This window comes from Pongo abelii, chromosome 10 (assembly GCF_028885655.2).
Source record: "Pongo abelii isolate AG06213 chromosome 10, NHGRI_mPonAbe1-v2.0_pri, whole genome shotgun sequence".
Taxonomy (NCBI): domain Eukaryota; kingdom Metazoa; phylum Chordata; class Mammalia; order Primates; family Hominidae; genus Pongo; species Pongo abelii.
The window spans coordinates 80,577,846-80,590,778 of record NC_071995.2 but is presented as its reverse complement, the minus strand read 5'-3'; the positions used below and the strand labels follow the sequence as shown (position 1 = coordinate 80,590,778).

General features: G+C 33.6%; 1 protein-coding gene across 13 annotated transcripts in view; it reads right to left on the bottom strand.

The window, feature by feature from the left end:
- Window positions 1-12,933, bottom strand: part of METTL25 (methyltransferase like 25) — a 124,257-nt gene that overhangs the window by 60,136 nt on the left and 51,188 nt on the right. For 3 of the 13 annotated variants that reach the window (XR_008511720.2, XR_008511721.2, XR_008511719.2), the window contains exon 7: window positions 11,314-11,368. The gene's annotated coding sequence lies outside the window, so the exon portion shown is untranslated. 13 annotated transcript variants of the gene reach the window in all.

The following is a 12,933-nucleotide window of genomic DNA, read 5'->3' as shown; positions in this document are numbered from 1 at the left end:
GGCACTTTTATCTGCACTGAAAACTTGTTCAGGAAGATACCCTTACATTTCAACAGTTTTCTTAATAGCATCTGGGAACTTGTCTCCTGCCTCTTGATCAGCATCTGCTGCTTCTCCTATTATCTTGACAATTTGTTTTAAGCCAAACATCTTTCTAAAATCATCACACCATCCCTTGTTGACATTAAATTCTCCAGCTTTAAATCCTTTACTGATGTAGATTTAGATCCTTTTGCTTTAACTTGTCATATAATGACTTCACTTTTTCTCAAATCAAATTAGTGTTTATAGATAGGCTTTTCTTTTCGCAATCACATACCCACATAAAACTGCATTTTCAAAAACCTTCCACAAAAAGTGTCAGTGACACTTTCACAGCTTCCCTAATTTTCTTTTCTTTTTTACAACAGTCCTTATGATGGATTCATTTATCTTGAAATGGTGGTCAGCCGCAGCTGCAGACCTCAATCTATGGTACATATTAAGGAACTCAAGTTTTTTTGTCACGACTTGCCTTCTTGGGAACATTTACAGCATCACGAGTGGCACTTAGTATAGATCCCATGATGTTATTCAAGGCTTATGGTTTTATACTAAACAAGATGAGAAATATGCTAGAACTGTGAAATATCATTTTTACTGCAATATGCAACTTACTGAATAGACTAACTGCTCAGGTGGAGATGATTAGTGTCACACATTTTTTAAAGTGGGTATTTCAAACATTTGACCTCAATGAAATAGCAACAGGAGATGGCTACAAAATTGCTACAGCAGAATAGTATATATTATAGTTAATTTTATGCAGTCATGATTTAGTACTACACCTTTATGTTTGATGTGCCTTTACATATCTCGGTACTATAAATAGCACCATGTACAATATATTTATCAAAACATATACAAAGTCAACCTGTCCGAAACTGAACAACTCTCATCTCAGTTCTGCCCTTTCCGTGGTTATATCCAGATCAATAAATGACAACTCCATTCTTCCATTATTTTAGTTCAAAAGCCATTGATATATACTTTGCTTTTCTCTTTTACACTTTCATATTAAGTGTCAATACATGTAAAATATATTCAGAATTTAACCATCTCTTCCAAAGTTCCCCTCTGATCTGCACTATCGCCATCTTCCATATGGATTCCAACAATAGTTCCCTAAGAAATTTCCCTGCTTTTTATCACAACACTGTTTTAGCCATGCTCATCTCTGTTCTTCCTTGAAAGGCCAACAGGTTCCTGCCTTTGAGTTTTTTACTTGCTGTTCCCTGTCTGGAAGACTGTCTCCAAGACAGCTGCATGGCTTGCTCCCTCATCTTTCAACTGTCTGCTCAACGTCATCTTAACAACAAAGCTTCTCCTGGCTACCCTATATAAAACAGCATGCCTCCAAACTCACATTGCTTTATTTTTCTCCATAGTACTTATCACCATCTGATGTACTAGATATATATCTGCTTGTTATTCTGCTGTCTCTACCTACTAGGAGGTAAATCACATGAGTGCAGGGACTTTTTTTCCACTTCTCATTCAAAAGTATCTGGCACATTGTAGACACTCAATAAATATTTTCGAAAGAATATATAAATATATGAATGAATTATTAAATTCAGTTTGAATCCTTCTGTTAGAAAAGAGGTATTTGTACATGTACCCATTTGTATATGTACGTGCATAGCAAGAAATATGTGAAGGGAGTGTCACAAGTGATGCCAAACAAAGTTTAACTTTTTAATATATATGCTTGCTTACTTTCAGAACTCATTTTATAATGTGAATATATTTATTACTTATGTTGAAAGGTAAACATAGAAATAAATGTTGTTTAATATTTTGAGTTCATTCATAGTTGAAAGTTTTTTATTAAAGCTTCCTTTTTGTGTGTCACATGCATCTACATCACTTTTATAATGCTTTGAAACAATAAAGTAAAATTTAGGTTGATAGGCATCTTACAATCTCCCACAAAATATAGATTTTTTTTTTAAAGTCAAGTATCTGTCATTCACCAGCTATTTTACCTTGTTTTAAACATTAGTCTCTGTTCCATGTTATTCTCTTTAAGGACTGATGAAGACTCCTTAGGTTTCCTTAAAAATATCCTTCAAGGGTATCTGAAGAATTGCCATGTAGATTGACACACTCTCAAGTAAAGATGACCTCTCAGTTTTAGTTGCAAGTTTAGAAACTCATTTCCCACCTTAGAATTTTATAGTTTTATAATTAGCATCAGAGGTTATAGGACAATTCTATAAAATTTTCTTGATTTTCATTTCAGGTTTTAAATAAGGCCAAGTATATATGATATTCAAAATATTGCCTAAGGATAAAAGGTGTATTAAACACTATATTGAACTATGAAGATTTGTGAAGTACTTACATGTTACCAGTTTCTAAAATATATTAAAACTAAGAGGATAGGCCCAGCATGGTGCTCACACCTGTAATCCCAGCATTTTGGGAGGCCGAGGTGGGCAGAATGCTTCAGCCCATCCATGAGTTCAAGACCAGCATAAGCAACATAGTGAAACCCTGTCTTTATGACAAAAACAAAACAAAACAAAAATTGACCAGGTGTGGTGTCATGCACCAGTAGTCCCAGCTACTTGGGAAGCTCGGGAGGGAGGACTGCCTGAACCCAGGTCGAGGCTACAGTGAACCATGATCATGATACTGCACTCCAGCCTGGACAACAGAGTGAGACCCTGTCTCAAAAAAAAAAAAAAAACCTAAATGATAAATATAATTAAATAATTAGGTAAATCAGACCTACTCTTCAGGATTAATAAAATAATGAAGAATAAACTAAAAATAGTATAACCAGAAGAATAATAATATAGAAGGCAATTTAAAAGCAGGCAAGTTCTAAAAATTGCTCTGCTCTTAAATGATCAGAAAAAATGTGGGTATAAAAAGTAACTTAAAAAGATAATGTTTATGTGCAGTTGTCAACAATGATTCAAATTGTAAAGGAGATACTTAACGATTCTAGAATTCAAGACATTTAAAGAAAATCACAGCACGATGATTATATGTTCATGGCAATTAACTAATTCATTCCATAAATATGGACTGAGCCCCTACTGCTCCTTTCTGCCTTCACCAGACTGTACCTTCAATTTAAATCACTGAGATATAGACTCTATGTATGAAGTTTTGTTTCCCAGAAAATACAAACGGAGAGAGTTGGTAATAGTAAAATAGTAATGATTACAATAAAATGATTAAATTTATTATCTCTGATTTGTTTCCTACTGGGCCATGCCAAGTGTGAGGGTTAATTTCATGTGTCAACTTGATTGAGCCATAGGATGCCCAGATATCTGGTTAAACATTATTTCTGGATGGCCCGTGAAGGAGTTTTGGGAAGAAATGAGTGTTTGAATTGAATGAGGTCTGAATAAAGCAGACTGCCCTCCCTAATATGGGTGGGCATCATCAAACCCATTGAGAGTCTGAATAGGACAAAAAGTTAGAGAAAGGTTGAATTCTCTCCCTCACTACCTCACTGCATAAGCTGAGACATCCGTCTTCTCTTGCCTTTGGACTGTGACTTACACCAGTGGCATTCCTGATTCTCAGGCGTTTAGTCTCACACAGGAATGTACGCCACTGGCTTTCCTGGGTCTCCAGCCTGTAGAGAGCATACTGTGGAACTTGTCAGCCTCCATAATTGTGTCAGCCCATTCTTAATAAATCTAATTACATGTATAGGTATGAGCACCCTGCCTAATACACCAGGTATATATAGCCCGATTTACAATATCCTTTTTTTCTACTTCTCATCTCCACTGCTAATTCCTTTATATGATCAATGTACTAGTATTTCACTTATCCTTTGGTTAAAAATGCAGGCTGGAAATGTGATCTCAAGGTATATGTATATAAAGTGTGATGTATATAAAAAAGAAAATAAACACCCAGTTTTAAAAGACATGTATATTACTTTAATGGAGTCATATCTACATTAAAACATTTTTTATTAATGAATCAGTCCAGATACAACTGTCCTGGTATTTTTATGCATGACTATACAATGGCAAAACCCAGGTGCTGAGAGAAAACATTGTGTTGGTTTGGCAAACACTGTGATAGCAGCTTCCCAATGGAGTTTCTCACTGTGTATGACAGGTTCCGTCTGCTGCAAAACTCCATGCTTGATAAAATAATTTATAATGAGACACATATGGAACACCTGAGATAATTTTTATACTAATATTACAGATGATGTTGTAACTTCATACCAATAAAAATTTCACACATTGTGTCAAATGGATGATAATGAAGAAAATTTAGGCAACTTTCTGGTAATTTATTTACCACAGGAAAAAAGAAATGAGAATGCTATGGCTAAATATTTTTCAAGGTTATTTGCTCTACAGTATCAAAATCTAGATTTATATATAAAATGAGTAGATTATAATCTAGTTTTTTTAAAACCTGTCTTATATTAATTTGACTGTCAACTCTCTGACAAGAATTTGTCAATTTTGCTTTCATATTACTTTATATACAAAGTATAAACTCTTCCTCTTTACTACTACTTTTAAGTGGACATATTCATTTTCTATTTTGGATTTAAACACATTATTGGCTTCTTTTATTTACCATGAACACAGGGAGAACATTTTTATGCTGAATAAATCCAATCTGCATGAGCTTCAAAAACCACTTTCTATTAGTCACAAAAAATAACGAGGTGCAAATTAAAGAAAAAAATAAGCAAAATATATTAAAGTTCCATTTCTAACTACTTAAAGGCAGCAAGAACATGCCCCATGGCAAAAATAAAATCAGTGCCAGTATTCTAGAAAACACAGAGCTGACTGAAGATCACATACAGCTGTCAGAGTGAGGTAATTGTGCACAGAATGCCAAGTACATCTAGAAATCTCGGTATTCATCTCATATTAATTGGCAAGAATGTTTCTGAGACATAGGTCCAGCTGAACAGTGAGGAGTAATGTGATATTGTAACAAAAGCTTATAAACAGCTGAATCTACAAGGCTGGCAGTAAAGTCTACTCATCTACTACAGGATTGCAAAGAACAATACCTACACTAGCCACACCAGAAACTTAATTCAAGCCGAGATAGATCCTGATAGTTCCTCACTGAATTACTAAACAAACTAATACACTATTAATATTAATATAGTTAAGAAAAAAATATATATATACATTTGTTATAAATTATTGATAGTTTTACTTCTTAAAACCCAAACATATAAAACTTGGAGAAACAACATTTATGGCCATTATTATACTGGTATAAATGTAAAAGTATAATTTTCAAAAATTTCTTATTATCATCCAAATGCAGAATCACAGCAGGAAAGTAGAGTATTTATTATTTATTATTTATTTATGCAAATCCAATATAAGTAAGAAAAAAAAAAGATACTAAAAGTAAATGTCTTGATAAATACAAATAAGGTTAAATTGAAATAATACGCATGTTTTGGAAAGCTACATTCAAGTTATAGAATGGTATCATCAGAACCAGAAGAGACAGATCATCTAATTTAACCCCTCTTTTGCTTCACTAATTTACAGATGATCCACAAAAGCTAACCAATTCATCCAGGTCACAATACTGCAGAGACAGAGGAGAACGCTACTCGCTCAAAGCAACTTTTCTATGCAGTGTTTCTGCACTCCCTTGGACATCTAGAAATCACTCTCTCTATGCTTGGAATGTAACTTATACATAACTCTAATACAGTACCTATCAAACTGTATTACAATTGTCTTATCTGTAACAAAACCTATTTATTATATTATATATTACTTTAAAATGTTTCATTTAGATATCTTCAGTATCTAGCAAAGTGGGCAGTGGGTGCATACTTAGTTTGCTGAGTGCCTCCTAAATCTCAGCATATTCTATGTTGAATAAATATTTATTGATACTTATGGCCCAATGTTGTTGTTACTAAATTGGCTCTTATGTTCTCATTATTTCAAAGTCTTCATTCTAGTTTCATGGTTTAAATTAGGAGTTGCTAAAAAATGTTCATGCCTCAATCTCCAGATTCTTGACAAAATACTAATGATTTATAGGAAGGCCAAAAGAGAGTCACTGAAAAGAATTAATTTAAAATATAACCAATCACATACAACTGTTTTTTAAATCTTTCTTTTCTTCAAGGATTTATTTTGAAGCATAATCAATCACATAATTTGTTTTAAAACTTTATTTTTTTCAAATTTTATGTTCAAATTATTAGAAAAAAATTATAGTAATAAACATGTAATGCTGGGGCACAATAGTAAGTAAAGTAAAATACTTCCTCTTCAACTTAGAAGAAATTTATGAATCTGGAAAATCCCTGTGAGATTCCACTGAGAAACTGGAGCCTTTATATGAAAAGTTCAATGTCTGAAATACGAACAAACTTAAAAGGACATAAATATTCTTTTATACTTGTCAAAAGAAAGTAACTTATTTTTTTAACAAATATATATTTAGCATCTGATATATGCCAGATACTATTTGGTAAACAAATGATAACACAGATAAGTTGATTTGCAGCTTAAATCAGCAAATTCAGTTAGTAAGAACAAACAAATTTATATAGTGATGTTTTACAAACTGTAGGTGAAAGCCAGTGGAATGGAAAAGCTGGCTCTTACTGGGTCCAGAGGGAGCTGACTGTGTGCATCTCTTGCCAACCCAGCATTTACTGACATCAGGTTGGTAGCTTGAAACTGACCACATTAGGTATACTTGCACAATGGAATGAGGAAATACTACACATTAGGGTTTTTATGCAGAGGCAGAGCCAACCATTAAACATTTACCATCACACTGCTTAGTCAAAACCCATTAAAGGCTCATGAAATCAGTTGATTAGATTGTGACAAATATTTTATAAAATTTGAAAGAAAGGAACTGAATAAGATTGTCAACAGGAATGCATGTGTTATAAGATTAAGTACCTATTAAGGAACAAATACTAACCAAAAAGAAAAAGAGTCCAGTTATTTTTTGTAAAACGTAAGTACTAGTTTTATTTATTTCTCTATATACCAGGTAGTGTTGAAAAATGTTTCTTAATGTGAGTCTGACTCAAAAAAATGTGAAACTACTACTATAACCAAGAGAACAAACATAATGTTCTTCCATAAACATGTTTAGTAACTTTTGTGGTCATTATATGCTTTGTGGTTAAAGATCACATGTTTGGAAGAGGAAATAAACCTTCATAGCTAATAGGAAGCTTCTTAATTATTAAATTGTAAAGTTAAATAATTCTTTATTAAAAATTAGTTAATTTGGAAGCATCTTGTTCCTTCTCAAGGAATACCGAAGCATGGAATTATAATTTATAATCACAAAAGAATCTGACTTTGTGTAGATTTAAAGTTAAGTAAGACCTCTGTCTCACCAGAGTAGTATGCTTTGATCATTTTGCTCCAGTGATTGATGGAATATAAACTTTCTCTAACCTTCTTCTGTTTCTTATCTTTGCTAAGAAGAGCAAAGCCAAACAAGTACCTTGAATTCTCAAATTACTTATGTCAACATAATTATTTCTTCTGGAGAGGTCTCATCAAATACCTTTGTCTCTTCTTTAGTTTTGACCAGTGCTGAATCAGTGCTTTTTTTTTTTTTAACCATTTATACCATTTATAATTTTATTTCATATGTTATTCCTTTGTTGACTGCTTGCTATATACCCCACTTTATGGTAAATGGTAGGAATGAAACAAAAACATTGAAGAAACATGTTCCAACTTTGCCCCAAAACTTGATTCTCCCTTAGTGTTTCCTATCATATACGTTGTTCTGTCACCCACCCAGCTGCTCAAAACAGAAACTTGATAATAATCCTTGATAATCCCTTTTCCTTTATCTCCTTTAAACAATCTTAAATGCTTCTTGAATTTTTCAAATTTATTCTCTTCCTACTACTGCTACCCTTATTTTTGTTCCCACCTTTGTGGTTTCTAATTACGAAATTATTAAAGCTCAAGTTTGCCATGGTACACAAATACCCTTAGTAGCTTCAGCATTTCCATTATCTTTGAGGACTTCAGCATTCTTCTATATACTGACTGGATATATGTTTCCAGCATTTCAATGCTTCTAGGAAAAATTAATTGTATTCAGCATTTTTAGTTCAATATAATAGGAGGGTCAGCCAAGATATCTAGCCACATGTATCTTATGATTTAGTTGGGATTTTCTAAGATTTGAGCTCATATTTAATAGATTTTAATCTGTTGAAATTTCAAGAGCCTGAATTTAAGAAGTAGTTCCCTTAAAGGATTTGAATTTGCTTATGCATGAGACAGACTAAAGACTGCTTTGTCTCATTCAAGGGTATGGCTTAGTATGGACATTTCAGGATCAGCTTCCCCATTAGTTGGGGACCATCATAAGTCCTTAGATCTCAATGTGACCAGCATTTATCTCAGAACAACACTATCTATCACTTTATGGCTCATAGTTCCCTCCTTTGGTCTCAACTCCTCTTCCTCCCTCTTACCATTCTCTTCTTTTAAATTTTTTGTTTATGATTTTTCTTGATCCATAGAGATTTCCCTTATTTTGTGTGGACTCAGCAATGCCTAAAAAAATACATGTTCTAATTTAGCCAGGATCTAGCTGAACTGTAGCAGGAGGAACACTCAGAAAAATTTCATCTCTTACACTGCTGGAAATGGAAGTCAAATTCATGCTGTTTTGAAAAGAGAAACAATGCTTTATTCCTCAATATCCTCCAAACTTCCAGCACTAAAAGCCCATAGCAGTAAACAGTCTTGTTTAAGAAAACACATATTGTATAAGATAGAAAATATTGTCAAATCTTTACTGAAAAGACAGCAATTGTTTGCACTGTTTCAATGATAGGATTAATTCATTGCCACTAACTGGACTAAGACATTAGTCATACATTTCTCTATGATATAATACATGATTTAGTGCTGATATTAACTGATTAATGTTATGTTAGCAGTTTTAGTATCATATATATAATATTTGAGAAATCTGTAAATGTAAGATAAGCTTACTTAAACAGTATGTTACATGTTCAAACAATGTGCTCAACACGTTTTTCTTCAACCTCTAGACACCTTTTCAGATGAAGTACCTCTAAATTTAAAGCAAAGGAACAATTTTTAAACCTCGACAACAGTAAAGATAATGATCTACATATGTAGATATGTAGCCTCCTCCCTCACAATTTCCAGAGATGATACAACTCAAGAAACAATCTACACTAGGATAGGTATCATGCACCCTTGACAAATTTCTGTTTGACACAGAAATGGCAGCACCAGATTGAAAGACACCATCAAAAGATGATTTGTGACCCTCTACTGTTTTTTATTTTTTTTAAGTAAATGGAGGAATCTATGGGAGAATCACCTCTTTATCCCATATCATATTAAGGCTGGGGGTAAACATGAAGTTAAGCCTGTAGGCTTTCGAGGGTTACACCACTGATATTTGACTGTGCAAATGCGGCGTGCACTAACAATACTAGAAGACGCCCTGGGTCTACTAGGCTGAGAGGAGGCAGGGAAGGAGCACATCAGTCACAAATTTGTGTCCTGGCAAGAGTTGCTCCCAGTAGCAACTGATGATTCCTTAACAAAATCATGGTTCAGTTAGCAAAGAAGAAAAAATGTGTGGATCTGAATTGGTAACTAGTAGTGCTTCCTCTGTTTATACCTTTATCAGGAAAACAACCAAGTTATACTGATATTTACCCAAAAAAGTTCTCTCCACAACTTCTAGAAGAAGAAATAATGTAAACACTTCAAATTAATTATTACAATAATCAATATTCAAAATACTGAAACATTAATCAAGCTTGGCCAAACAGACACTCTATAAAGGACTGCAATAAAAATGTTTCTGGTATTTCTTGTTCTCCTAGGGACGACTGGCTTATAATGTAAAAATATTTAAAAGTAGTTTTAAAACATATGGTATAAATTCAGTATTCACAATGGCTCAGAGTGCTTTGCGGTATTTTTGAAAACTGACATTCATGACAGACTACCATGGTCTACCACACTGTATTGGGTAGACACATTCATGGAAAACATATATTGTTTACATAGTAAATATCATCATAAAAAGTAGCAATGTACATACCAGAATTTTCTACTGTACTATATTAGACTATTAATAACTCAAATTTACATCCCAAAGGGCAACACTGCCCCAATTCAAACTTAAAAACAGCTGTGCAAATAAAGTGAGGGTGAAGGTGTGTAAGATATTAAGAGAAGGACACATGACATATTTGACCATTCAGAGATATAACTCCATGGAACCTAGAGCTTGATATATTACAGGAAATATGCTAACTTTGTGCACATAAACCCCTTTCTCTGTAAGTCAGATATTTTAGCATAGTGATCAAACTATATAGCAGTAGATTTGTATTTTAGTATGGAATACTAGGCCTCCATAGCATACACTGTACAAACAAAATAAGGCTATGTCCATATTCCATCTATCAAAATAGTTTCTGTTAAATAGCCCAGAACCAACTCTGTTTGCCATTGTCTGCCTTCACACACACACACACACACACACACACACACACACACACACACAGAGTCACATCTGTTCATTGATAAAGGTAAGCTATCAAAAATCTAGGGATACCCATAATAATTATCCCAAACATACTTTGCTTGTTCTAGATTTTTCTCCTTGAATTTGTCTAGCTTCTAACCACTTAACTTCATTCCCTATTTATGACCCAGTTTCCTGCCCTCTTGCATCTGTGTTTTTTTCCCCAGGTTTTTGCTCTGAGCTCTATACTTCAAGGACTTTTGTTTTGGTCTAGTTACTCCAGCTCTCTGCATTTTGGACTTTGATATACACTCCCAGGCCCTTTTGAGTTTAACCTGTCATATGAATCCACAAACTGGCACTTGACTAGGACCCATCTAAGTCTCTGTATAGAAGAACAATAACTATAAATAATCTTGAACATATATCTGTAAGTCATCCTGTAGAATTCTTCATGTCTTCTTATATAATCATAATACATACCTTGTTTTCAACCATGCTATTCATCAGAATTACCTATAGAACTTCTTAATCATACTTATATTCAAGTCCTATGCCTAGAGATTATTATTCAGAAGGTAAGAGGCAGATCCAGGCATCTATACACTAAAAGTGTCAAATTCGACTCAGCTAGGCAGCTAGAATTGAGAAATACTGTTATAAAAATTTCATGGGATGGTTCACATCTTCTCTGTTTTACTACAGCAAAGATACAGTGAGAAAAATGGAGATGGAGTGTTGGAAAGAGAAAAGGGAGTATGTTACCTTTTCCATCTGGTTTTTGAGATGAGAAAATGTGGCAGTCCAGGGCTAGGCAAAACTGTAATATAAACCAAGTTTACTTTCATTATTCCTATCACTTATTTTTCCACATTTTTCTCTTATCTCTTGGCTTTCCAACTGTTTTCTTGACCTCCAAAGTATTTGAGGGTACTCACATTGCATACATCCCCACCCATTTCATCATATCACTCAGTCCTGTTTCCTCCTGCTTCTTCTTTGCTTTCCCGACAAGCAAAACTCCCAATCGTCTATTCATTTCAAGTATGTATCAGGAAATTAAGTAACATTAAAATATTACTATTAGCTTTCCCCACTGAAGCCTAGCATTGTTTGCCTGATCATATCAATGATTCTTGATGGGTAAGATATTTTTGACAGGAAGGCCTTTCCAGTTTACTATTCCTATAGGGAGGGAAATTCAGAGTTTATAGCTGCTGGTCACGGTTCTCACAAACCTTTCCAACACTTTTTCTTATTTAAATCCTGTGGCAAAATGTCCTGCAATCCCACAGTGAACAACAGCAACTTCAGAAGAGAAGACAAAACTGCCTTTACCCAGGCAGGATACAAGACTAATGCTTGAGAATCTGCTAACTGAGAGGCTTCCATTTCTAGTGTGCAAAAATTTGGAGCTATTCTCTTCAACTAATTTCCTTAGAAGACTCAAAAATGATTTTATGAATGACCAAGTACTAAAGAAAGAAACTAAGAGAACCAAGAAGAGATTTTTGGAAAACAGATTATGGAGTAATCTTAAATGTGAAAGGAGGTCAATAAAAATCATGCCTTTTTACTGACTGAAATGGACATTAGGATTATCATTATAATTGTTTCTATGAAAGACATGAGCAAGAATAAGACAGAAGAAAAGACAATTACAATGAGAAAGAGTGACTATGAAGTCAAAGAGAAAAAAAAACTTGATTTTAAACGTCTATCACTGCATGCCTTTGTTTATTCTGCCTGCAATACACTTCTTACTTCCTTGTCTGATTAACTTCTACTGAATCTTTCAAGACACAGTGGATATCACCACATGGGAACATACCCTCAACCCCTCACAGACTGAGCTACATGCTACTCTGCTGTAAGATAACAGATGTAATACCCTGTCTTATAGCAATTACTATACTATTTTGAAACTAATGTTTGATGATAAAGAAAACAAAGATGAACACTAGTGCCATATTTTATGTTCTCTAAACTCTACATTGAACTGCTCAACAGTTCACTAAATTTTGGTTTATTAAAAGAAGAGTACCACTTCTTCTTTTAACTATTAGTACTGAATAAATAAAATACAATAGCAAGTATTAACTATTTAGTACTGAATAAATAAAATACAATATACTAAACACCTTGCAAAATGAAAAAGACTAAAGCAACGTTCTCTGTGCTGATATAGAAAGACTATGAAAAATATATTATGTGGAAAAAAAGGTGATGAACAGTTTATACATTTGTTTGCCTAAAACATATAAGAATATAGAATGTGTATATGTACTTTTTTTTTCTAGAAAGATACATAAAAAACCAATATAGGTATGGGGACTTACTTTGTATTTTCTTTTCCTTTGTTATTTGAATTTTCTATTCTAAATG